At 39.6% G+C, this 26,911-nt stretch overlaps 1 protein-coding gene across 3 annotated transcripts in view; it reads left to right on the top strand.

Moving 5' to 3' along the window:
• SLC41A2 (solute carrier family 41 member 2) overlaps positions 1–26,911 on the top strand; it is a 146,745-nt gene that overhangs the window by 30,217 nt on the left and 89,617 nt on the right. The window lies entirely within an intron of this gene.

The raw sequence follows: 26,911 nt of genomic DNA, 5'->3' as shown, positions 1-26,911 counted from the left end.
TATAGGTATTGTCAAATTGCCTTTCAAAAAGTTTGTACCAATTTGTAGTCCTTCCAGGAATATGTAAATACTTTTATTTTTCCATACACTTATCAACATTTGATGTTCTTGACCTTTTTCATTTTTGCCAGTTGATAGGAAAGTGTTATCCTATTTTAATTAACATTAATTACTATTAATGTTTTAGCCTCTTTTCATATGTTTATTGGCCATTCTTACCTTTTCTGTGAATATTTCTTACATGAATTACTTTTTTGTCTCATCCATTTTTTAAGGTGTTTTTTTCTTTTTAATTTATATTTTATTGAAGGATAATTGCTTTGCAGAATTTTATTGTCTTCTGACAAGCCTCAACATGAATCAGCCATAGGTATACATATATCCCCTTCCTTTTGAACCTCCCTCCCATCTCCCTCCCCACCCCACCCCTCTCGGTTGATACAGAGCCCCTGTTTGAGTTTCCTGAGCCATACCGCAAATTCCCATTGGCTATCTATTTTACATATGGTAATGTAAGTTTCCATGTTACTCTTTCCATACATTTCACCCTCTCCTCCCCTCTCCCCATGTCCATAAGTCTTTTCTCTATGTCTGTTTCTCCATTGCTACCCTGTGAATAAATTCTTCGTTTTTCTAGATTCTGTATATGTGTGTTAGAATACAATATTTATCTTTCTCTTTCTGACTCACTTCACTCTGTATAATAGGTTCTAGATTCATTCAGCTCATCAGAACTGACTCAAATGCGTTCCTTTTTATGGCTGAGTAATATTCCATTGTATATATGTACCACAACTTCTTTATCCATTCATCTGTTGATGGACATCTAGGTTGATTCCATGTTCTGGCTATTGTAAATAGTGCTGCAATGAACAGTGGGATACATGTGTCTTTTTCAGGTTTGGTCTCCTCAGGGTATATGCCTAAGAGTGGGATTGCTGGGTCATATGGTGGTTTTATTCCTAGTTTTCTAAGGAATCTCCATACCATCTTCCATAGTGGCTGTATCAGTTTACATTCCCACCAACAGTGCAAGAGCATTCCCTTTTCTCCATACCCTCTCTAGCATTTTTTGTTTGTTGACTTTTTGATGATGGCCATTCTGACCCATGTGAGGTGATATCTCATTGTGGTTTTGATTTGCATTTCTCTAAGAATGAGTGCAGAGAAGGCAATGGCACCCCACTCCAGTACTCTTGCCTGGAAAATCCCATGGATGGAGGAGCCTGGTGGGCTGCAGTCCATGAGGTCGCTGAGAGTTGGACACGACTCAGTGACTTCACTGTCACTTTTCACTTTCATGCATTGGAGAGGGAAATGAGAACCCACTCCAGTGTTCTTGCCTGGAGAATCCCAGGGATGGCGGAGCCTGGTGGGCTGCCGTCTCTGGGGTCGCACAGAGTCAGACACGACTGAAGTGACGCAGCAGCAGCAGCAGCAGCAGCAGCAGCAGCAATAATGAGTGATGTTGAGCATCTTTTCATGTGTTTGTTAGCCATCTGTATGTCTTCTTTGGAGAAATGTCTGTTTAGGTCTTTTTCCCATTTTTTGATTGGGTTGTTTGTGTTTCTGGCATTGAGTTGTATAAGCTGCTTGTGTATTTTGGAAGTTAATCCTTTATCAGTTGTTTCATCTGCTATTATTTTCTCCCATTCTAAGAGCTGTCTTTTCACCTTGCTTATAATTTCCTTTGCTGTGAAAAAGCTTTTAAGATTAATCAGGCCCCAGTTGTTTACTTTTGTTTTTATTTCCGTTACTCTAAGAGGTGGGTCATAGAGGATCTTGCTTTGATTTATGTCATCGAGTGTTCTGTCTGTGTTTTCCTCTAAGAGTTTTATAGTTTCTGGTCTTACATTTAGGTCTTTAATCCATTTTGAGTTCATCTTTGTGTATGGTATGGTGTTAGGAAGTGTTCTAATTTCATTCTTTTACTTGTAGCTGCCCAGTTTTCCAAGCACCATTTATTAAAGAGGCTGTCTTTGCGCCATTGTATATTCTTGCCTCCTTTGTCAAAAATAAGGTACCCATAGGTGCATGGGTTTATTTCTGGGCTTTCTATATTGTTCCGTTGGTCTATATTTCTGTTTTTGTGCCAGTACCATTCTGGCTTGATGACTGTAGCTTTGTAGTATAATCTGAAGTCAGGAAGCTTGACTCAAATGCATTCTGAAGGTTGCTTTGGCTATTTGGGGTCTTTTGTGTTTCCATATGAATTGTGAAATTTTTTGTTCTAGTTCTGTGAAAAATGTCATTGGTAATTTGATAGGGATCACATTGAGTCTGTAGATTGCATTTGGTAGTGTAGTCATTTTCACAATATTGATTCTTCCTACCCAGGAACATGGAATATCTCACCATCTGTTTATGTCATCTTTGATTTCTTTCATCAGTGTCTTATAATTTTCTGTGTACAGTTCTGTTGTCTCCTTAGGTAAGTTTATTCCTAGATATTTAATTTTTTTGTTGCAATGGTAAATGGGATTGATTCCCTAATTTTTCTTTCTGATTTTTCATTGTTAGTATATAGAAATCCAAGTGATTTCTGTGTATTGATTTTGTATCCTGCAACTCTGCTAAATTCACTGATTAGCTCTAGTAATTTTCTGATACTATCTTCAGGGTTTTCTATGTACAGTATCATGTCATCTGCAAACAGTGAGAGCTTTACTTCTTCTTTTCCAATCTGGATTCCTTTTATTTCTTTTTCTTCTCTGATTGCTGTGGCTAGGACTTCCAGAACTATGTTGAATAATAGTGGTGAAAGTGGGCATCCTTGTCTTGTTTCTGATCTGCTTTCATTTTTTCACCATTAAGCATAATGTTTGCTGTAGGCTTATCTTATATGGCCTTTACTATGTTGAGATAGGTTCCTTCTATGCCCATAGAGTTTTAATCATAAATGAGTGCTGAATTTTGTCAAAGGCTTTTTCTGCATTTATTGAGATTATCATATGGTTTTTATCTTTCAATTTGTTAATATGGTGTATCACATTGATTGATTTGCATATATTGAAGAATCCTTGCATTCCTGGAATAAGCCCAACTTGATCATTGCGTATGAGCTTTTTGATGTGTTACTGAATTCTGTTTGCTAAAATTTTGTTGAGAATTTTGCATCTATATTCATCAGTGATATTGGCCTGTAGTTTTCTTTTTTTGTATTGTCTTTGTCTGATTTTGGTATCAGGGTGATGGTGGCCTCATAGAATGAGTTTGGAAGTGTTCCTTCCTCTGCAGTTTTTTGAGAGAGTTTTAAAGGGATAGCCATTAGCTCTTCTCTAAACGTTTGATAGAATTCTCCTGTGAAGCTATCTGGTCCTGGGCTTTTGTTTTTTGGGGAATGTTTGATCATAGCCTCAATTTCAGTGCTTGTAATTTGGTTGTTCATAATTTCTATTTCTTCCTGGTCCAGTCTTGGAAGATTGAACTTTTCCAAGAATCTGCCCATTTCTTCCAGGTTATCCATTTTATTGCCATATAGTTGTTCTTTATAGTCTCTTATAATCCTTTGTATTTCTGCATTGTCTGTTGTAACCTCTCCTTTTTCATTTCTGATTTTGATGATTTGATTCTTCTCTCTTTTTTTCCGTAATGAGTCTGGCTAAAGGTTTGTCAATTTTGTTTATCTTCTCAAAGAACCAGCTTTTATTTTTATTAATCTTTACTATCATTTCTTTTATTTCTTTTTCATTTATTTCTACTCAGATCTTTATGATTTTTTTCCTTCTACTAATTTTGTTTTTGTTTTTTTTTGTTGTTCTTCTTTTTCCAGTTATTTTGGGTGTAAAGTTAGGTTGTCTATTCAATGTTTTCCTTGTTTCTGGAAGTAGGATTGTATTGCTATAAACTTCCTGCTTAGAACTGCTTTTGCTACATCCCATAGGTTTTGAGTTGTCATGTTTTCATTGTCATTTGTTTTTAGAAATTTTTTTATTTCCGATTTGATTTCTTCAGTAACCTTTTGGTTATTTAGAAATGTGTTGTTTAATCTCCATGTATTTGTGTTTCTTACAGTTTTTTTCTTGTAATTAATATCTAGTATCATAGCACTGTGATCAGAGAAGATGCTTGTTATGATTTCAGTTTTCTTAAATTTACTGAGGTTTGATTTGTGACCCAGTATGTGGTCTATCCTGGAGAATGTTCCATGTGCACTTGAGAAGAAGGTGTATTCTGCTGTATCTGGATGGAATGTCCTGAAGATATCAATGAGGTCATCTCATCTAATGTATTATTTAAGACTTGTGTTTCCTTATTAATTTTCTGTTTTGATGATCTGTCCAATGTTGTGAGTGGGGTGTTAAAGTCTCCTACTATTATTGTGTTACTGTCAATTTTTCTTTTTTTGTCTGTTAGTGTTTGTCTTATGTATTGAGGTGCTCCTATATTGGGTACACAGATATTTACAGTTATGTCTTCCTCTTGGATTGATCCCTTGATCATTATGTGGTGTCCTTCCTTATCTCTTATAATCTACTTTATTTTAAGGTCTATTTTGTCTGGTATGAGGATTGCTACTCCAGCTTTCTTTTGCTTCCAATTTGCTTGGAATATATTTTTCCATCCTCTCACTTTCAGTCTATATGTGTCTTTAGGTCTGAAGTGGGTTTCTTGTAGACAGCAAATATATGGGTCTTGTTTTTGTATTCATTCAGCCTGTCTGTGTCTTTTGATTGGAGCATTTAATCCATTTACATTCTAAAGTAATTATTGATACATATGTTTCTATTGTCATTTTCTTAATTGTTTGGGGTAGATTTTGTAGATCCTTTTTCTTCTCTTGTATTTCTTGACTGTATATTTGTTGTAAAGCTGGTTTGGTGGTACTCAATTCTCTTAACTTTTGCTTGTCTGAAAAGCTTTTTATTTCTCCATCAATTTTGAATGAGATTCTTGCCAGGTACAGTAATCTTGGTTGTAGATTTTTCCCTTTCAGTACTTTAAATATATACTGCTATTCCCTTCTGGCCTGCAGAGTTTCTGCTGAAAGATCAGCTGTTAAAAAAAAAAAAAAAAGATCAGCTGTTAAGCATATGGGGTTTCCCTCGTATGTTACTTGTTGTTTTTCCCTGCTGCTTTTAATAGTCTTTCTTTGTGTTTAGTCTTTGTTAGTTTGATTAGTATGTGTCTTGGCGTTTTTCTCCTTGGGTTTACCCTGTATGGGACTCTTTGTGCCTCTTGTGCTTGATTTGACTATTTCCTTTTCCATGTTGGGGAAATTTTCAACTATAATCTCTTCAAAAATTTTCTCATACCCTTTCGTTTTCACCTCTTCTTCTGGGACCCCTATAATTCAAATGTTGGTGCGTTTGTATTGTCCCAGAGGTCTCTGAGACTATCCTCAGTTCTTTTCATTCTTTTTACTTTATTCTGCTCTTCAGAAGTTATTTCCACCATTTTATCTTCCAGCTCACTGATTTGTTCTTCTGCTTCAGATAGTCTGCTGTTGATTCCTTTTAGAGTATTTTTAATTTCAGCAATTGTGTTGTCTCTACGTGTTTATTCTTTAATTCTTCTAGGTCTTTGTTAATTGATTCTTGCACATTTTCTCCATTTTGTTTTCAAGATTTCTGATCATCTTTACTATTCTTATAACACATGCTTTTTCAGGTAGTTTGCCTATTTCCTCTTCATTGATTTGGACATCTGTGTTTCTAGTTTGTTCCTTCATTTATGTAGCATTTCTCTGCCTTTCATTATTTTTTTTAAACTTATTGTGTTTGAGGTCTCCTTTTCCCAGGCTTCAAGGTTGAATTCTTTCTTCCTTTTGGTTTCTGCCCTCCTAAGTTTGGTCCAGTGGTTTGTGTTAGCTTTGTATAGGTTGAGATTTGTGCTGAGTTTTTTGTTTGTTTGTTTTGTTTTTCCTCTGATGGGCAAGGCTGAGTCAGGTGGTAATCCTGTCCGATGATGATTGGATTTTTGTCTTGTTTGTCATTTAGATAGGCATCCTGCACAGGGTGCTACTGGTGGTTGGGTGATGCCAGGTCTTGTTCAAGTGGTTTCCTTTGTGTGAGTTCTCACTATTTGATACTCCCTAGGGTTAGTTCTCTGGTAGTCTAGCGTCTTGGAGTCAGCTCTCCCACTCCAGTGGCTCAAAGCTTATCTCTGATCAGGAATGAAGATTCCACGATTGGTTTGTTACGGCATTAAGTGAGATTAAAATAAGTATCCCAAACCATGAAACCAAAGATGAATCCCAGACAAATGGCAGTTACAAAATCAGGCAAATAACAACTAAAATAATGGAATATAAACATATACATATACACCCATGAGCAAATTCAAAACAGTCCAACAAAAATAAAGTACAATAGATTGACCCAGCAAACAAAGGAAATCAAAAATTATATTTACCAGTTAAGAACAAAACTAACTAAAGCACAAGTAGAAAACAAAACTAAACCAATGAAAACAAAACTAACAAATATGTTGAAAGGAAAGGAAAGAAAGAAAAGAAAGAAAGAATAGATATGCAAAGTTGAATAGAGGTAGATGAAGAAAATTTATATACATTAAAGATGAACTGCAAGGGGAAAAGAATGTAGGGAAGGCAAACAAAGGAATAAATACAGAAAAAATATAATAGGTTTAAAAAAATTAAAATTATAAAAAAGAGAAAAAATACGGGAAGAAAAAGAAAAAAGGAAAACTTCAGATATCTGCAAAAGCCCAGTGTAAAGGCAGAGGTTTATAACAGCAATAAAAAGTGTGACTGAATATACACATATACATATACACCCATAAACAAAATCAAACAGTCCAACAAAAATGAAATACAATAGATTGACCCAGAAAACAAAGGAAACCAAAAATTATGTCTACCAGAATAAAACTAACTAAAGCAGGAACTGGAAAACAAAACTAAAGCAAGATGCCAATTGGGGAATAAAGCAATGAAAATAAAACTAACAAATATGTTGAGAGGAAAGGAGAGAAAGAAAAGAAAGAAAGAATAGACATGTAAAGTTAAATAGAGGTAGACAAAGAAGATTTATATACATTAAAGATTAACTGCAAGGGGGAAAGAACAGTAGGAAAAGCAAACAAAGGAATAAATGTAGAAAGATAATAATAGGCTTAAAAATTAAAAATAAAACAAGAGAAAAGAAAAAAAGGAAAACTCCCCAGAAGTGCAGAAGCCCAACGTAGAGGCAGAGGTTTATACCAACAATAAAAAATGTGACTGAGGAAAAAAAAAGAAAAAAGCTCAAAAGCTTAATTAGATTTCATAGTGCCAATAAAATCGACAGCTACAACAGAGGGGGGATAAAGGGAAAAAAAGTCCAAAAGAATCTAAAGAACAAGTCAAAACATAAGAATTTAATAAATGTTTTTCTTGAGTCACTGCTGTCAGAGTCCTTTCCCTTACTGGGAGTCACAGTTCACCTCACCACCCTAGGATGCCCTCCAACACTGTGCTGATTTCTGGACCTGTTATGGGGGCAACTCAGATTCTATTCTGGACCTACTCTGTGTTCTTGCCTCCAATACCCACAGCTATCAGAATTAGTGTGTTTTCTTTTGTGGGAGCTCTTAATGACCTTTTATATATTCCGTAGACACAGAGTCTGCCTAGTTGATTGTGTGGATTTAATCTGTAGCTTGTACAGCTGGTGGGAAGGTTTGGGGTCTTCTTCCTTAGTCACACTGCCCCTGTGTTTCAGTTATGGTTTTATTTCCACCTCTGCATGTGGGTCGTCCCCTGGGGCTTGCTCCTGAGGCTGCCCTGGAAGACTTGGGTTTGCCCCTCGGAGGGCCAGGTGTGGAGGTGGTGCAGCTGCTTGGGTTGCAGGGGTTCTGGCAGCACCAGATACTCAGGGGAGTTGGCGGCTAGGGCAGCAGGAAATATAGTGCTCTAGAAGGGTATGGCAACCAGTATTGGCCAATATGCTCCAGTATTCTTGCCTAGAGAACCGCCCCCTCTGTCTACGGAGTCGCAGAGTCGGACACAACCAAAGTGACCTTGCGCACACAGATGCAAGACTTTTTCTGCCTGTGTCAGCTCAGCCCCAGCGAGTTGAGTGTGAAGATGGCATGGTTTCTTGGCTTGCAGGGACCCTAGTGGCGCCAAGTGTGCAGGGACACAGAGTGCCTCAGCCACAGGAGTTATGGCCCTATCAGAGTCTGTTTCTGAGCCTCTCATAGCTGGTGATCAGAAGGCCTCTTTGGCCAGTCTTTCTCTGTAGCTCCGCCCGTTCAGGCACTTAGAGGGGCTCCCTTGCCTGGGGTCCTTTTATGTTGTTCGGTTCATCAGGCACATAGAGGGCCCCCCCTGTGGCTGAGGTCCTACTCTGTAGATCAGCGCGTCGGGCACTTAAAGGGGCACCCTGAACAGGACCCTGTTCTGTAGTTCAGTGCACCAGGCAGATGTTTGATGGGCCAGCCTCTCTATCGTTCAGCTGCTGATGCTGGCATGTGGGGGGAGAGAGGCTGTGGTTATGGCTCCATCCCCTACGCATGACTCAGCAGTATCGCCTTGCTTCCATGGCTGCCTGGCTTTCCTCCACAGGCATTTCCCACCACAGTCTCCTCCCTCACATCCCCTCGATCCATCTCTCCACAGTCAACAGCAGCCCTCACCCTGGAATTGCTCCGCAATCCCTAAACTCCAGTTCCCAGCTGCTGCCCCTTCCAGGGAATCTACGTCCCTGTCCGGGGTATGTATGGCTGCGGCAAGGACTGTCTGATTCTCATTTCGTTTAGACTGCCACAGATCAGCTGTTTCACTCACAGCCTTAAATGTTTCTCCTCTGACTCACACAATTGCCCCAATGTGGGGACCGGACCCCTGCTTCAGTTCCCCCACCCGCTGAGGGCAGGGCCAGTCGTACTAACACTCCTGTTTCCCTCCTAGTTCTTCATCCTACCGAGTTTTCCCTGCTTCTATGCATTCTTTTCCGCTGGTCAGGTACTCCTGTCCGCTCTCAGCTGGTGTTCTGCATGAACTTCTGTGTCTGAAGGTGTGTTCCTGATGTATCTGTGGAGAGAGATGTACTCCGCGTCCACCTACTCCTCCGCCATCTCGTTCTTTCTTTTATCCATTTTAAAATGTGTACATTACTTATTTACTTGTAGAAGTTCTTAATGTAGTATTACATAAAGTTACAAAATTACCTGTTATATAATTATCTTTCTAACATAGTACATTGTAAAAAGGTAGCATTCTGTTACTATTGATTTTCATTCATCAGTCAGAAAAAGATTGTGTCCAGGAAAGTGTTAGATACATTATCGTAATGTGCCTTTTTCTTTCACTGTTTGCTCTCTAAAGGAAATCTCAGGTCCTTTATGACTCTAAGACACTTTAAAACACATAACATTTTTATCTAAATGGAAAATTACATTTTATCTAAATAGAAACATAATTTTTATACCATCAGGTGGAAAAAAGATATGAAGAGAACTGTTAAGTGTATTGGATTTTTAAATAGACTGTAATACTAAAGGGGGACCAAACCTATCTGTCCACTTGAAATATGATTGTTTTAAATTATTACCATAGCATCATAACTGCTAAAATGAATGTACTGTTTTGGGTTGACTTTTTTTCTGACTTTTTGGTGACAGTTATTCTGAAGAAACACTCAACAGTTAGCTCTATATAGTATGATAACATCTGTAGGAAAAATATGTTAATGTATATAGATTGTTTAGGTAGAATAGTTACATAACTTATTATGTCCCTTCCTCTGGTGTATGCTCACTGATTTCTTGATATTTGAGAGAAGAACATGTGTGTAATTGGGAAACGTTGCCTTTATGATTTATAAAAGCTTTTTCCTTATTCGTTTATTTTTGGCTTGCGCTGGGTCTTCATTGCTGCATGTGGGTTTTTCTGTAGTTGCAGAGAGCAGGGGCTCCTCTCTAGTTGCAGAGAAGCACAGGCTTCTCATTGCAGTAGCTTCTCTTGTTGCAGAGCATGGACTCTGGGGTGCAAGGGCTTCAGCAGTTTCAGGTCCTGGGCTCCAGAGCACAGGCTCAATAGTTGTGGTGCACAGGCTTAGCTGCTCCACAGCACGTGGGACCTTCCCGGGTCAGACATCAAGCCCACGTCTCCTGCACTGGCAGGTGGGCTCTTCCCCACGGAGCCACCATGGAAGCCCTTGCTTTTATGACTTTATGAATTTTAACACTGCTAGCCCTAAGAACTTTATAGTGATAAACTTTGGTGTTAAAAACCATGCAGGTATGGTTTTTAAAAGATTTAATTTGATGAGGTTTTGAAAACTTGTTAGATTGTGAAGTTTAAAATATATAGAGTGTAAGAAACAGAAATATACAGCTCAGTGAACTTTCATGACAAAGATAACCATATAACGGTCACTTGGGTCAACAAATAGAATCTTACCTGTATTTCATTAGTTTCCATTGGTGCTCCCTTCCAAAAGCTTTTTTCTCCATCACCAAAGATAATCAATAACCTGATATTTCTCAGTACTTTTTTCTCTTTATAAGTGTGTATTATTAAACATAATTGCTTAGGTTTACTTAATTCTTTTTAAAATTTATGCAGTGGAAGTATGGAGTATACCTTTATGTTTGGGTTTTTTTGGTCAACATTATGTAAGTTTTAGAAAACTGTTGGTCGTTTATTTTTATTGCTGTGTTGTACTCCAGTGTATAAATACATCACAATTTATCCACTCTACTCTTTTCTTCAGTGCTTGCTACTGTTGATGGACTTTGGGCTGAATGGTGTTTCCAGGCTCTTGGTGTACATATGCATGCGTTTCTCTTGGGTATATAGGTAGAAATGGAATCTCTAGGTCTTAGAATATGCAAGTATTTAAATGTAATGTTTGTCAAATGGTCTTCCAAAGTGGTTGTACCAATTTACAGACAAATGTAGCCGTATATGAGCAGTTCCACTGTCCTGTATTATTATTTATACAAGGTATCAGCAGTCTTTTTTAAAATGATTTTGTGGTGTAGTCTCTAAGTTGTGTTCGGCTCTTGCAATGCCATGGACTGTAGCCTGCTGGGCTCCTCTCTCCATGAGATTCTCCAGGCAAGAATACTAGAGTGGGTTGCCATTTCCTTCTCCAGGGGATCTTCCCAACCCAGGAATTGAACCTGGGTCTCCTGCATTGCAGGCAGATTCTTTACCAACTGAGCTACAAAGGAAGCCCAAAACGATTTTAATTTACTCACTTATTTATTGTTCGCTGTTCTTGGTCTTCGTTGCTGGGCTGGCTGTTGCTCTGGCTGCGGTGAGTAGGGGCTCCTCTCTAGTCACGGCATGTAGGCTTCATGTTGCAGTGGCTTTTCTTGTGGCGCACAGGCTTCAGTGGCTGCAGCACGTGGGCTCAGTAGCTGCAGCTCAGCGGGCTCTACAGCGCAGGCTCAGCAGTTGTGACGCACAGGCCTTGTTGCTCCGCGGCATGTGGCATCTTCCCAGATCAGGGATTGAACCCATGTCTCCTTCATTGTCACGTGGATTCTTTACCACTGAGCCATCAGGGATGCCCTAGCAGTCATTTTAATTTTAGAAATTCTGGCATATGTGGGGTGGTATCTCATTGAGGTTTTGAGTGGGATTTTCCTATGATGGTGTCTGCTGATCATTTGTATATCATTGCTGAAGTTTCTTTGCCCATTTTTGTATATAGTTGTTTGTCTTTTTTTTAATTGATTTATAGGGGTTGTTTTTATATTATAGATGTAAGCCCTTTAGTGAAAGTGAAAAGTGGAAGTGTTAGTTGCTCAGTCATGTCTGACTCTTTGTGACTCCATGGACTGTAGCCCACCAGGCTGCTCTGTCCCTGGGGATTCTCCAGGCAAGACTACTGGAGTGGGTAGGCATCCCCTTCTCCAGGGATCTTCCCAACCCAGGGATCAAACCCTACATTGCAGGCAGATTCTTTACTGTCTAGCCACCAGGGACGCCCCAAGCCCTTTAGTTATATGTAATATAAATATTTCCCGCCCCCTCTCCCCTCCGTGGCTTGCTTTTTCACTCTCTCAGTGGTATGTTTTGATGAGCAGACGTTCTTAATTTTTATACAGTCCTCTTTCCCCTGCTTTTCTATGGTCTGTGCTTTTCATCTGCTGTTTAAGAAATCTTTCTACACCCAGTGAATTAAGATATTCTCGTATAATACTTCCTCGAAAGGTCCTTGTTTTGTCTTTTACACTTTGACCTTTCCCTCCCTGGAATCCATTCTGTATAGAGTGTGAGGTAGGGGTTCTATTTTTTCCTTTCCACGTGGATTTTCATTTGTGTCCTCACTATCGTGTAACTGAAATATTTGTTGTAAGTCAAGTGCCCATTTGTGAGTAGGGCTACTCCTGGTCTCTCAATTCTGTGCCTGATGTCTCTCGTCATGAAAGCTGCACTGTCATCATTACTCTATAAGTCTTGCTATCTAGTAGAGAATTTTCTCTCCTTAGTCCTCCAGGAGAGTGCTTTGGTTATTCTTTCCCTTCGCATTTCCATGTATGTTTTAGTGTAAAAACGTGTCAGTTTTCAAAAAAAGTTGTTGCAGTTGTGATTCAGACATAATTAGGGGGAGAACTGACTCTGTTGTTCCATGTATGTGGAATAATAGTCCTCTATTTGTTTAGGTCATCTTTAATTCCCCTCATTGATGTTTTATAATTTCTGAACAAAAGTCTTTTACATTTTTAGTTAGGTTCATTTCTAGTTATTTGATACTTTTAAATGCTAATGTAAGGGCTTCTTGGATGGCTCAGTGGATAAAGAACCCGCCTGCTAATGCAGGAGACAGAGGAGACATAGATTTGATCCCTGGGTGGGGAGGAGACCCTGGAGGAGGAAATGGCAACTGAGGCCAGTATTCTTGCCTGGAGAATTCCATGGACAGAGGAACCTGGTGGGCTACAGTCCATGGCGTGACAAAGAGCTGGACATGACTAAGCAACTAACCACATAGCACAATACTATTCTAAGTGATACAGTTCTAAAAAAATTATTCTCTACTTGTTGCAGGTATGTTCATGTGTTTATAGAGGTAAAAAGTGAGTGCTATAGGAATTCTGTAGAGGTAACAAAAAGACCTGTAGGAGTATAGAATGTCTGCTTTTACATACTCAAGATTTTCCAAAGGAGTAAGCTTTTGTGCCAGTCTAAACAACCTCTTTGTGCTTATGCCTTTAACATCCTTAATATTCACTTTTGGTCCCAGATTAGTAAAATAGCATATAAAGCACCTGTTATAGTACCTGGGAGATAAACATTCCATAAGTGGTGTAATATTAACAAGTTCAGACTTAAATTGAAGAAAGTGGGGAAAACCACTAGACCATTCAGGTACGACCTAAATCAAATCCCTTATGATTATACAGTGGAAGTGAGAAATAGATTTAAGGGACTAGATCTGATAGACAGAGTGCCTGATGAACTGTGAACGGAGGTTCGTGACATTGTACAGGAGACAGGGATCAAGACCATCCCCATGGAAAAGAAATGCGAAAAAGCAAAATGGCTCTCTGGGGAGGCCTTACAGATAGCTGTGAAAAGAAGAGAAGTAAAAAGCAAAGGAGAAAAGGAAAGATATAAGCATCTGAATGCAGAATTCCAAAGAATAGCAAGAAGAGATAAGAAAGCCTTCCTCAGCGATCAGTGCAAAGAAATAGAGGCAAACAACAGAATGGGAAAGACTAGAGATCTCTTCAAGAAAATTAGAGATACCAAGGAAACATATCATGCAAAGATGGGCTCGATAAAGGACAGAAATTATATGGACCTAACAGAAGCAGAAAATATTAAGAAGAGGTGGAAAGAATACACAGAAGAACTGTGCAAAAAAGAGCTTCACGACCAAGATAATCACAATGCTGTGATCACTCACCTAGAGCCAGACATCCTGGAATGTGAAGTCAAGTGAGCCTTAGAAAGCATCACTATGAACAAAGCTAGTGGAGGTGATGGAATTCCAGTAGAGCTATTTCAAATCCTGAAAGATGATGTTGTGAAAGTGCTGCATACAATATGTCAGCAAATTTGGAAAACTCAGCAGTGGCCACAGAACAGGAAAAGGTCAGTTTTCATTCCAATTCCAAAGAAAGGCAATGCCAAAGAATGCTCAAACTACCGCACAATTGCGCTCATCTCACACGCTAGTAAAGTAATGCTCAAAATTCTACAAGCCAGGCTTCAGCAATATGTGAACTGTGAACTTCCAGATGTTCAAGCTGGTTTTAGAAAAGGCAGAGGAACCAGAGATCAAATTGCCAACATCTGCTGGATCACGGAAAAAGCAAGAGGGTTTCACAAAAACATCTATTTCTGCTTTATTGACTAAGCCAAAGCCTTTGACTGTGTAGATCACAATCAACTGTGGAAAATTCTGAAAGAGATGGGAATACCAGACCGCCTGACCTGCCTCTTGAGAAACCTATATGCAGGTCAGGGAGCAACAGTTAGAGCTGGACATGGAACAACAGACTGGATCCAAATAGAAAAAGGAGTACGTCAAGGCTGCATATTGTCACCCTGCTTATTTAACTTCTATGCAGAGTACATCATGAGAAACGCTGGGCTGGAAGAAGCACAAGCTGGAATCAAGATCGCCGGGAGAAATATCAATAACCTCAGATATGCAGATGACACCACCCTTATGGCAGAAAGTGAAGAGGAGCTAAAAAGCCTCTTGATGAAAGTGAAAGAGGAGAGTGAAAAGTTGGCTTAAAGCTCCACATTCAGAAAACGAAGATCATGGCATCTGGTCCCATCACTTCATGGGAAATAGATGGGGAAACAGTGTCAGACTTTATTTTTTGTCTCCAAAATCACTGCAGATGGTGACTGCAGCCATGAAATTGAAAGACGCTTACTCCTTGGAAGGAAAGTTATGACCAACCTAGATAGTTGAGCGACTCAGTTGACAACTGAGCGACTGAACTGAACTGAATTAACAAGTATCATTCTTTGCATGAATGTTCCCTGTCAGGACTCTGCATGAGTTACCTCATTTGATGCCTATAAGGAAGACTCTGAGGTAGGTGATATTATTCTTATTTTATGACGCTTAGAGATTTACCTAAGCTCACACAAGTGGTAAGTGGATGGATTAAACCCAAGTTTGTTACTCTAAAACTCATGCTTTCAACTACTATCAGTTTAGTTCAGTTCAGTCGCTCAGTTGTGTCCGACTCTTTGCAACCCCATGAATCGCAGCACGCCAGGCCTCCCTGTCCATCACCATCTCCCGGAGTCCACTCAGACTCACGTCCATCGAGTCGGTGATGCCATCCGACCATCTCATCCTCTGTTGTCCCCTTCTCCTCCTGCCCCCAATCCCTCCCAGCATCAGAGTCTTTTCCAATGAGTCAACTCTTCGCTTGAGGTGGCCAAAGTACTGGAGTTTCAGCTTTAGCATCATTCCTTCCAAAGAAATCCCAGGGCTGATCTCCTTCAGAATGGACTAGTTGGATCTCCTTGCAGTCCAAGGGACTCTCAAGAGTCTTCTCCAACACCACACTTCAAAAGCATCAAATCTTTGGCACTCAGCATTCTTCACAGTCCAACTCTCACATCCATACATGACCACAGGAGAAACCATAGCCTTGACTCAATGGACCTTAGTTGGCAAAGTAAGGTCTCTGCTTTTGAGTATGCTATCTAGGTTAGTGATATCTTTTCTTCCAAAGAGTAAGTGTCTTTTAATTTCATGGCTGCAATCACCATCTGCAGTGATTTTGGAGCCCCCAAACAGAAAGTCTGACACTGTTTCTACTGTTTCCCCATCTATTTCCCATGAAGTGATGGGACCAGATGCCATGATCTTCGTTTTCTGAATGTTGAACTATACCAACTACTTCATTTTCTGAATGTTGAGCTATTACAACTACTATACCATCTCCTTATTTATAGGAAACATAGCTTATCTTTGGATCAGTTCAGTTCAGTTTAGTTGATCAGTTGTGTCTGACTCTGCGACCCCATGGACTGCAGCACACCAGGCTTCCCTGTCCATCACCAACTCCTGGAGCTTGCTCAAACTCATATCCATTGAGTTGGTGATGCCATCCAGCCATCTCATCCTCTGTTGTCCCCTTCTCCTCCTGCCTTTAATCTTTCCCAGCATCAGGGTCTTTTCCAGTGAGTCTGTTCAGATATATATCTACCTCAGATATAAGTAGATCTGGGGCTTACATTTATGATTAAATTCATGATTACCTTCTCTCTGTCTTTCACTTCAACTTTTCTTTGTGGCCCTTATTCACTCCTATTGCATGTGGCTGCTGACAGTTGTGAGGTCATATCCTTTTAGTTTGTTTTACAGAAGGAAAGAATGCATTAGCCTTCTGTAAATTTGCAAATTCTAGGGCAAAGCTCAGTAGTAGGCTTGTCTTTGGTCACATGCTTACCCCCAGGATCAGTGGGTGATGATTATTAGCCCATTTAAATTTACATTTCTATCCCTGGAACAAAGGGTCATTCGGATCAGTAATTTTACCAGAACTGCACACAAAGAAAGGAATGTAACTACTTCTCAATAGAGAGGGAATGAATATTGTTGCAAGGAAAAAGGAGATGAAAGAGTGTGAAGAGGCGAGAGCACCAGCTTTACAGGAGAGACCACTGACGCATGGGACTTCATCTGAATCAGTGGTTCTCCATGTGTGCTCCTTGAACCAGCAGCATCCGGGAGCTTGTTAGGTACACAAATTCTCAAGCTCCATTCCAGTTCCTCTGAATCAGAAACCATCAGGGTGGGGCCCAGCAATCTATATAAGCATTCCTGGTGTCTTGACGGGCTTCCCTTGTGGCTCAGCTGGTGAAGAATCTGTCTGCAATGCCGGAGACCTGGGTTCGATCCCTGGGTTGGGAAGATCCCCTGGAGAAGGGAAAGGCTACCCACTCCAGTATTCTGGCCTAGAGGATTCCATGGACTATACAGTCCATGGGGTCGCAAAGAGTCTTATGGGTAAAAGTTTGAGTACTAATTATCTAAAGTAATCCAAGTTCCTTTCTTGCTAGTAAATGGGGTTGGGTAGAATAGTTAGGCCACATAGTTTTTGGTCCCATTTAAGTAGGGCCCAGACCAAAAAACCAGCCTAATGCCTTACACAGAGCAGAGGTTCAGTGATTCCTTGATAATATAATGAATGAAGTAAAATTAAACTCTGTTATAAAGATCCCTGAATTTTAATAATCAGATTTAAGAGTTTTAAGTCATAGAATGTCAGATTTGGAAATCCGTAGAAATCACCTGATCCAAGCTCCTTGTTTTTTCTTCCCTTACTAAAAATGAACAGAGTTGTAAGTGATTTACCCAAGAATATACGAATATACAGCTAGTAAATGACAGAGCCCTGTATGTGGCTAAATCCTGTTCCCTGTATAACATGTTATATATGTGTCTCAGATTGTCTATAGACTTAATCTATCATGTAGGATTAGTGATAGCCACCCATCCATCTAAAAGAAATACAAGTAAACTGAGCTAATACCTTTGGACTTTCCAGTAGTTCCGAGGTAAATTTATACTTAGAATATTATTGGAAGCTGATGGCTACAAAGCCCCAAGATCTTTTTGTATCTTATGAAGAGGATATTATTGGAATGCTGAAAAATCTTCCTTTGAAATCAACCATAGTATGACTCTCAAGTATTCCTTAATTACTCTGCTGCAGCAGAAGATATTAAGAAGAGGTGGCAAGAATACACAGAAGAACTGTACAAAAAAGATCTTCACGACCAAGATAATCATGATGGTGTGATCACTAATCTAGAGCCAGACATCTTGGAATGTGAAGTCAAGTAGGCCTTAGAAAGCATCACTATGAACAAAGCTAGTGGAGGTGATGGAATTCCAGTGGAGCTGTTTCAAATCCTGAAAGATGATGCTGTGAAAGTACTGCACTCAATATGCCAGCAAGTTTGGAAAACTCAGCAGTGGCCACAGAACAGGAAAAGGTCAGTTTTCATTCCAATTCCAAAGAAAGGCAATGCCAAAGAATGCTCAAACTACCGCACAATTGCACTCATCTCACATGCTAGTAAAGTAATGCTCAAAATTCTACAAGCCAGACTTCAGCAATACGTGAACCATGAACTCTCTGATGTTCAAGCTGGTTTTAGAAAAGGCAGAGGAACCAGAGATCAAATTGCCAACATCTGCTGGATCATGGAAAAAGCAAGAGGGTTTCACAAAAACATCTATTTCTGCTTTATTGACTATGCCAAAGCCTTTGACTGTGTGGATCACAATCAACTGTGGAAAATTCTGAAAGAGATGGGAATACCAGACCGCCTGACCTGCCTCTTGAGAAACCTATATGCAGGTCAGGGAGCAACAGTTAGAGCTGGACATGGAACAACAGACTGGATCCGAATAGAAAAAGGAGTACGTCAAGGCTGCATATTGTCACCCTGCTTATTTAACTTCTATGCAGAGTACATCATGAGAAACGCGGGCTGGAAGAAGCACAAGCTGGAATCAAGATCGCCGGGAGAAATATCAATAACCTCAGATATGCAGATGACACCACCCTTATGGCAGAAAGTGAACAGGAGCTAAAAAGCTTCTTGATGAAAGTGAAAGAGGAGAGTGAAAAAGTTGGCTTAAAGCTCAACATTCATAAAACGAAGATCATGGCATCCGGTCCCATCACTTCATGGGAAATAGATGGGGAAACAGTGTCAGACTTTATTTTAGGGGGCTCCAAAATCACTGCAGATGGTGACTACAGCCATGAAATTGAAAGACGCTTACTCCTTGGAAGAAAAGTTATGACCAACCTAGATAGTATATTGAAAAGCAGAGACATTACTTTGCCAACTAAGGTCTGTCTAGTCAAGGCTATGGTTTTTCCTGTGGTCATGTATGGATGTGAGAGTTGGACTGTGAAGAAGGCTGAACGCCGAAGAATTGACGCGTTTGAAGTGTGGTGTTGGAGAAGACTCTTGAGAGTCCCTTGGACTGCAAGGAGATCCAACCAGTCCATTCTGAAGGAGATCAGCCCTGGGATTTCTTTGAAAGGAATGATGCTAAAGCTGAAACTCCAGTACTTTGGCCACCTCATGCGAAGAGTTGACTCATTGGAAAAGACTCTGATGCTGGGAGGGATTGGGGGCAGGAGGAGAAGGGGACGACAGAGGATGAGATGGATGGATGGCATCACCGACTCGATGGACGTGAGTCTGAGTGGACTCCGGGAGATGGTGATGGACAGTGAGGCCTGGTGTGCTGCGTGATTCATGGGGTCACAAAGAGTCGGACACGACTGAGCGACTGAACTGAACTGAACTGAAGGCAGTTTGTGTATGTTTCAGAATTCAGATAGAATGATGCACTGACGCTGGAACTCTGAGTAACACTGTTTTTCTGATGTGTAAAGTAGAGAGATCAGAGAGGAAAGGGATAGTGTGTTGAAGTTTTGTGGATTAAATGCCAGTGTGTTTTTAAAAGTGCAAATAGAAGGTAAGAGGACAGTATTAGTGTTAGATTAATTTTTGTCATCAGTTTCTCATTTTGCAAAGCTAGGGACATCACGCTTGTCCCTCCTCACAAGGTATAGCTGCAGTTTTAAGAGTTTGTATTAAAGATAAAATTCCTCTTTTAACATAACCGTGACCTGAGGAAGGCACTAGCACTCTGATGTAATGGTTCTGGTTTTTATTTCAAAAATAATAAATGTAATTCTACTTCTGGGAAGCTGCAGTAAATATACTTTCACTTTTCCTTCCCATTAAGTACCCCCCAAACCCCAGAAACTTTATATAAAACACACATAAGAAGACTCTGAAAGAAAGAAGAAAGAGGCTGGCTAGGCCCCTTAGGGCTCAAGGAGCAAAACATTAATGAGTTCCTGAGGTTTTCTTTTGCTTCATATATCCCGGAAAGTGAAAGTGTTAGTTGCTTAAGTCATGTTTGACTTTTTGTGACCCCACAGATGGTAGCCCTCCTGGCTCCTCTTTCCATGGAATTCTCCAGGCAAGAATACTAAAGTGGGTAGCCACTCCCTTCTCAAGGGGAGCTTCCTGACCCAGGGATCAAACCTGGGTCACCTGCATTGCGGGCAGATTCTTTACTGTCTGAGCCACCACGGAAGCCCACATTTATCCCAGATTTGGAGCTAAAAAAGCCAGCAGCAGAGATATGCAAACAACGGCAGACAAAGCCAAACCAACACAAGTCTGGTCTTTGTAGCTGAAGGACTAGGAGAGGAACACCCTAACAAGTAAGAAAGGTTTTAGACAATAACTGCTCTACTCTAGCCAAACACTACAGAGAAAACTGTGGCCCCACCCACAGCCACCTCAGCAGAGCCCCAGTGGGTTGCCTGGAGGGCATTCTGCTAAGTAAAATAAAATAAAATAGAGAAAGACAAATAATGCATGGTGTCTCTCATCAAAGAAAAGTCAAGTCATAAAAACTGAGAGTAGAGTGGTAATTGCCAGGGCCTGAGGGGGTGAAGGAAACAGGGAGAAGCTGGTAAGGGTACAGACTTCCACTTATAAGCTAAGTGTGTTCTGAGGATCTAATGTACAGCATGGTGACTGTAGTTGATAATGCTGTATTGTATACTCGTTATTTACTAAGAGGATAGGTCTAAAGCATTCTCACTGAAAAAAGAAAAAGTAACTGTGAGTCGATGAATATATTAATTAACTTTTTGGTGGAATTGCTTTCATAATGTATATGTATTTTAAGTCATCCTACTTTACCCTTTAATATATTACAGTTCTGTTTGTCAGTTATACCTCAGTAAAGCTGGGGGCCGGGGTGGGGTGAAGGAGGCTGTAATGAGGTGCTGTAGTACTTTAGCCAAGATGGTATCAGAGAAGGGCAAGTAGAGTGCTGGGAGTTTCATCTTATCAGCTGATAATGGGAGGGCCCCAAAAGACCTGGAAAGAGAAACAGAAAAATCCACAGTTATAGTTGGAGACTTCAACACTCTTCTCTCAGTAATTGATAGAACAACTAGATAGTAGATCAGTAGGGATACAGAAGAATTTGACAACAGCACCAATCAACCAGATCTAACTGACATTCATGGAACACTCCACCCAAAAAACAGCAGAATGCCGTTCTGTTCAAGCTCTTACTGATCATATTTAGAGATAATCCATATCCTGAGCCATCACAGAAACCTCAACAAATTCAAAATATTGAAATCAGAGTATGTTCTTGGACCACAAACTTGAAAGCAGTAACAGCAAAATCTTCAGAGATGAAACAGCATACTTTCAGATAACCCGTTGGTGAAAGAGGAAGTCTCAAGAAAAATAAAACAAAACAAAACAAAACATTGAACTGGGTGAAAATGAAAGTACAGTATCAAAATTTGTGAGTCACAGGTGCAGTGGTCCAGAGATAGAAGTTTATAGAACTGAATGCATACCTCAGAATGAAAAAAATCGTCAAATCAATAATCTAAGCTCCCATCTCAGACTTAGAAAAAATGAATAGAATATGCCAAAAGCAAGCAGAAGAAAGGAAATAATAAATATAAAAGCAAAACTCAATGACATTGGAAGCAGGAAGATAATAGAAAAAAAAAATCAGTGAGACAAGCATTTGATTCTTTGAAAAGATCAGTAAAACTGACAATTTGTAGCAGACTGACAATGAAAAAAAAAGAGAAGACATTACCAGTAACAGAGCAACATAGGGGATATCACTACAAATTCTGCAGACATCAAAAGGATAGTAAAGAAATGCTATAAATGACTCTGCACACATGAATTTTACAACTTAAAGTGTAAATGCAGTTACCACATTTCACCCAAAATGAAGTGGGTATTTTGAATAGCTCTTATTCACTAAGGAATTTGAGTTCATACTTTTAGAAATTCCCCCAAAAGAAATCTTCAGACACAGGTAGTTTCACCCAAAAATTCTACCAAATGTTTAAAGTAGAATCAACACTAATTCTACACAAGTTTTTCTGGAAAATTGATAAGGAAGGAACACTTGCCAATTCACTTTAGAAAGCTAGTATTACCCAGAGACCAAACCAAAGACAATGCAAAACACAAACAAACAAACCCAACCCCGTCTCCCAAAACCCACAGACCAATAGTTCTCCTGCTGCTGCTGCTGCTGCTAGGTCGCTTCAGTCGTGTCCGACCCTGTGCGACCCCATAGACGGCAGCCCACCAGGTTCCACCGTCCCTGGGACTCTCCAGGCAAGAACACTGGAGTGAGTTGCCATAAATATAGACAAAAAAATCCTTAATAAAACATTGGCAAATAGAATTTAGCAACATATTAAATGAATTATACACCATGGAAAATGAGGTTTATTCCAGGCATGAAAGTCTTGTTCACAATTTGAAAATCACTGTAATTCACCATATAAAAGGGCTAAAGAAGAAAATCACATGACTGTATCAACTGATACAGAAAAACCAGTTGACAAAATTCAACATGCATTCATGATTAAAAAAAAACATAACAACAAACTTAAACAGGAATAGAGTAGAACTTCCTCAACCTTGTACTTAATGGTGAAATACTGATTTCTTTTCCTCTAAGAACAGGTTCAAAGCAAGGATGTCCACACTCATTACCTTTATTCAGCATAATGCAATAATTTAAGAAAAGGAAATAAAAGACATACAGGTTGGAAAGGAGGAAATAAAACTTCCTATTTGCAGATGACATGATGGTCTACTTAGAAAATCCAAGGAATCTACCAAAATCAAAAGAAAAACTCTGAGAACTGATAAATGAGCTCAGTAAGGCCATGGACACCCAATATGTTAAAAAAAAAAATAAAGAAATTCCGATTCTAGCAATGAGTATGTTAAAATTTTAAAATAACTGTCAACTGAAAAAAAATGCGCAATGTAAAAGTTGTGAGTTAAGTTTTGAGAGACTGCTCCAGAGAAGCAGGGGGAAAGGACAGTATATTTGTGATTTTGGTAAAGGGGGTGCACATGCAATCAAGCATATATTTTTTTGTAGAAAGTTTCTGCTGGTCTCGTGACGCTTCTGCTAGTCATGAGAAACAGTCATCACCATGAAGGATTTTAGTGTTTTTCTAGATATGAGGAGATAGAAGAATTGGGCTCATAAAATCAGCTCCTGAGACTATCTGACTATCTGAAGACCTGTCCTGCCAGTTTTCCCGGAGCGCAGAGTACCTCATTTCTGCTGTCCACCCTGAAGTCCTTCAGGGAGTGTTGGAGATCAACGGCTGAAACAACACCTGATTTAATCCTTGTAGATGGCAATTACCCATGGCAAGTTCCAGTTCGTGGTTGATGACAATAACATTTACTCAAAAAATGAATACCTGGATGTAAATCTTAAAAAACGTGTACAGGACTTATATGCTGAAAGCTATAAAACACCAATGAAAGAATCAAGGAACATCTAAATAAATGGAGAAACTTGTATTCATGGCTTGGAAGATTTGACATAGTAAAGATGTCAGTTCTCCCAAATTGATGTAGTGTATAACAGAACTTTTAAAATCTCCATAAGATTTCTTAATAGAATAAATAATATTCTAAAATGTACACACAAAAGCACAGAATGTAGAATTTTCTTTTTTGAAAATAAAAATAAAGTGGAAAGGATCTGTTTCCTTGATTCCAAGTTTATTAAAATGACGACAGTAATCAAGACTGTGGTATTGGTGGAGGGGTGAACATGCCTAGACTTGACACCAAGAGGATGATCCACAAAAGGAAAAATGGATAATTTGGACTTCATCAAATAAAATTTTTGTTCTGTGAATGACTCCATTAAAGGAAGGAAAACACAAGCTACCAAGTGGAAGAAAATATTTGCAAACCATACATCTGACAAAAGGCTAGAATAAAGAACTCTCAAAAACTCAACAGTAAAAACAAAAACAGCCCAGTTAGAAAATTGGCAAAAAAACATGAAGGCATTTTACTGAAGAATGTGTAGGGATTGTAAATAAGCTTGAAAAGATATTCAATATCTTTCTCCATTAGAGAATACAAATGAAAACCACAGTGAGCTATCACTGTGTATCTATCAGAATGGTTACAATGAAAAACAGTAGTAGTATCAAATGCCATTGAGAATGCAGAGAAATGGCATCACTCATATATTGCTGGTGGGAATTTAAAATGATACAGTTACTCTGGAAAACACTTTAATAGTTTCTTTAAAAACAAAACAAAAACCTAGACTAACTGTCTTGCAACCTAGATATTGCATTCCTGGGCATTTATTGCAGAGAATGAAGACTTATGCTTATACAATTCCTATATGTGAATGTTTACAGCTGCTTTACTCATAATAGCCAAGAACTGGATACACCCCAGAAGTCCTTCAAAAACTGAATGGTTAAACTTTGGTAAATTCATGTGCTGGAATACTACTCAGCAACAAAGAGGAGTCAACTATTGGCACATGCAGCAATCTAGGTGAATCTCCAGAGAATTATGCTGAGTGGAAAAAGCAAATCTCAAAAGGTTATACACACTATATTCACTTATAAAAATTATTGAGTTGATATTTTATAGACATAAAGAGCTGATTAGTGTTTGCCAGGGACTAAGAAGGGACTGGAAGTGAAGAAAAGTGGACATGGCTATAAAAGGGCAATAGGGAATCCTTGTGGTGATAGAAATGTGCTGTATTTTGACTATCAATGTCATTATCCTGGTTGTGAGATTGTCCTAGAGTTTTGAGAGATATTAGCATTGGGGTAAATTTGATACAGGGTACATGGGAATCTCTCTGTATTATGTTTTATAATTGCATGTGAATCTATAATTACTTCAAAAAGTTTAATGAAAAACGTGTATCTGGTTGAGCATATCTAAGCAGTATGAAAGAATATGTAATGGAGAAAAGAGTCTTCTCCATGCCCTTACCCTATTCTCTTCTCTAGAATTTAGGGGTATAATTTTTTTTGTCTCCTTCAACTGAAGTTAAATGGATGAAGATGCGTACATACATGTTAATATGTGTGTGTATTCACTAAAAAACACAAGCAAAAAACACCCTATAATGCTGCCCTTTACCTTGCTTTTCTTAATTTATCTTGGAGCTTCCTTATAGATACACACAGATTTACCAGATTCTTCTCCAGCTATGCAAAGGTGTATCATTGTTTTTCTACCAAGTTACCTAATGAAGGAGATCTAAAGTGTCTCAGATCTTTTGTGATTATGAACAATGATGAAGTTGACTCATTCATTATATGTATGTGTTTGAACTCATGTTCAAGTTTATTTGTAAGGTAACTTTCCTTGAGGTAGAGTTTTTAGTTCACAATTATGTGCATTTTACATTTGATACATATTGCTGAATTCCCCCTCAAAGTTAAACCTTCAGTTCAGTTCAGTTCAGTCGCTCAGTCCTGTCTGACTCTTTGCGACCCCGTGAATCGCAGCACGCCAGGCCTCCCTGTCCATCACCAATTCCCGGAGTTCACTCAGACTCACGTCCATCGAGTAGTGATGCCATCTAGCCATCTCATCCTCTGTCGTCCCCTTCTTCTCCTGCCCCCAATCCCTCCCAGCATCAAAGTCTTTTCCAGTGAGTCAACTCTTCGCATGAGGTGGCCAAAGTGCTGGAGTTTTAGCTTTAGCATCATTCCTTCCAAAGAAATCCTAGGGTTGATCTCCTTCAGAATGGACTGGTTGGATTTTCTTGCAGTCCAAGGGACTCTCAAGAGTCTTCTCCAACACCACAGTTCAAAAGCATCAAATCTTCGGTGCTCAGCCTTCTTCACAGTCCAACTCTCACATCCATACATGACCACTGGGAAAACCATAGCCTTGACTAGACAGACCTTAGTCGGCAAAGTAATGTCTCTGCTTTTGAATGTACTATCTAGGTTGCTCATAACTTTTCTTCCCATGATTAAGCGTCTTTTAATTTCATGGCTGTAGTCACCATCTGCAGTGATTTTGAAGCCCCCCAAAATAAAGTCTGACACTGTTTCCACTGTTTCTCCATCTATTTCCCATGGAGAGATGGCTGGATGGCATCACAGACTCAATGGACGTGAGTCTGAGTTAACTCCGGGAGATGGTGATGAACAGGGAGGCCTGGTGTGCTGCGATTCATGGGGTCACAAAGAGTCGGACACGACTGAGCGACTGAACTGAACTAAACTGATGGGACCGGATGCCATGATCTTCGTTTTCTGAATGTGGAGCTTTAAGCCAACTTTTTCACTCTCCCCTTTTACATTCATCAAGAGGCTTTTTAGTTCCTCTTCACTTTCTGCCATAAGGGTGATGTCATCTGCATATCTGAGGTTATTGATATTTCTCCCGGCAATCTTGATTCCAGCTTGTGTTTCTTCCAGTCCAGCGTTTCTCATGATGTACTCTGCATATAAGTTAAATAGCAGGGTGACAATATACAGCCTTGACATACTCCTTTTCCTATTTGGAACCAGTCTGTTGTTCCATGTCCAATTCTAACTGTTGCTTCCTGACCTGCATACAGATTTCTCAAGAGGCAGGTCAGGTGGTCTGGAATTCGCATCTCTTTCAGAATTTTCCACAGTTGATTGTGATCCACACAGTCAAAGGCTTTGGCTTAGTCAATAAAGCAGAAATAGATGTTTTTCTGGAACTCTCTTGCTTTTTCGATGATCCAGCGGATGTTGGCAATTTGATCTCTGGTTCCTCTGCCTTTTCTAAAACCAGCTTGAACATCAGGGAGTTCACTGTTCACGTATTGCTGAAGCCTGGCTTGTAGAATTTTGAGCATTACTTTACTAGCATGTGAGATGAGTGCAATTGTGCGGTAGCTTGAGCATTCTTTTGCATTGCCTTTCTTAGGGATTGGAATGAAAACTGACCTTTTCCAGTCCTGTGGCCACTGCTGAGTTTTCCAAATTTGCTGGCATATTGAATGCAGCACTTTTACAGCATCATCTTTCAGGATTTGAAACAGCTCAACTGGAATTCCATCACCTCCACTAGCTTTGTTCATAGTGATGCTTCTTAGGCCCACTTGACTTCACATTCCAAGATGTCTGGTTCTACCTT

Source organism: Capra hircus, chromosome 5 (genome assembly GCF_001704415.2).
Source record: "Capra hircus breed San Clemente chromosome 5, ASM170441v1, whole genome shotgun sequence".
Classification (NCBI taxonomy): domain Eukaryota; kingdom Metazoa; phylum Chordata; class Mammalia; order Artiodactyla; family Bovidae; genus Capra; species Capra hircus.
The sequence above is the reverse complement of the archived record's forward strand: the minus strand, read 5'-3'. Positions and strand labels throughout refer to the sequence as shown.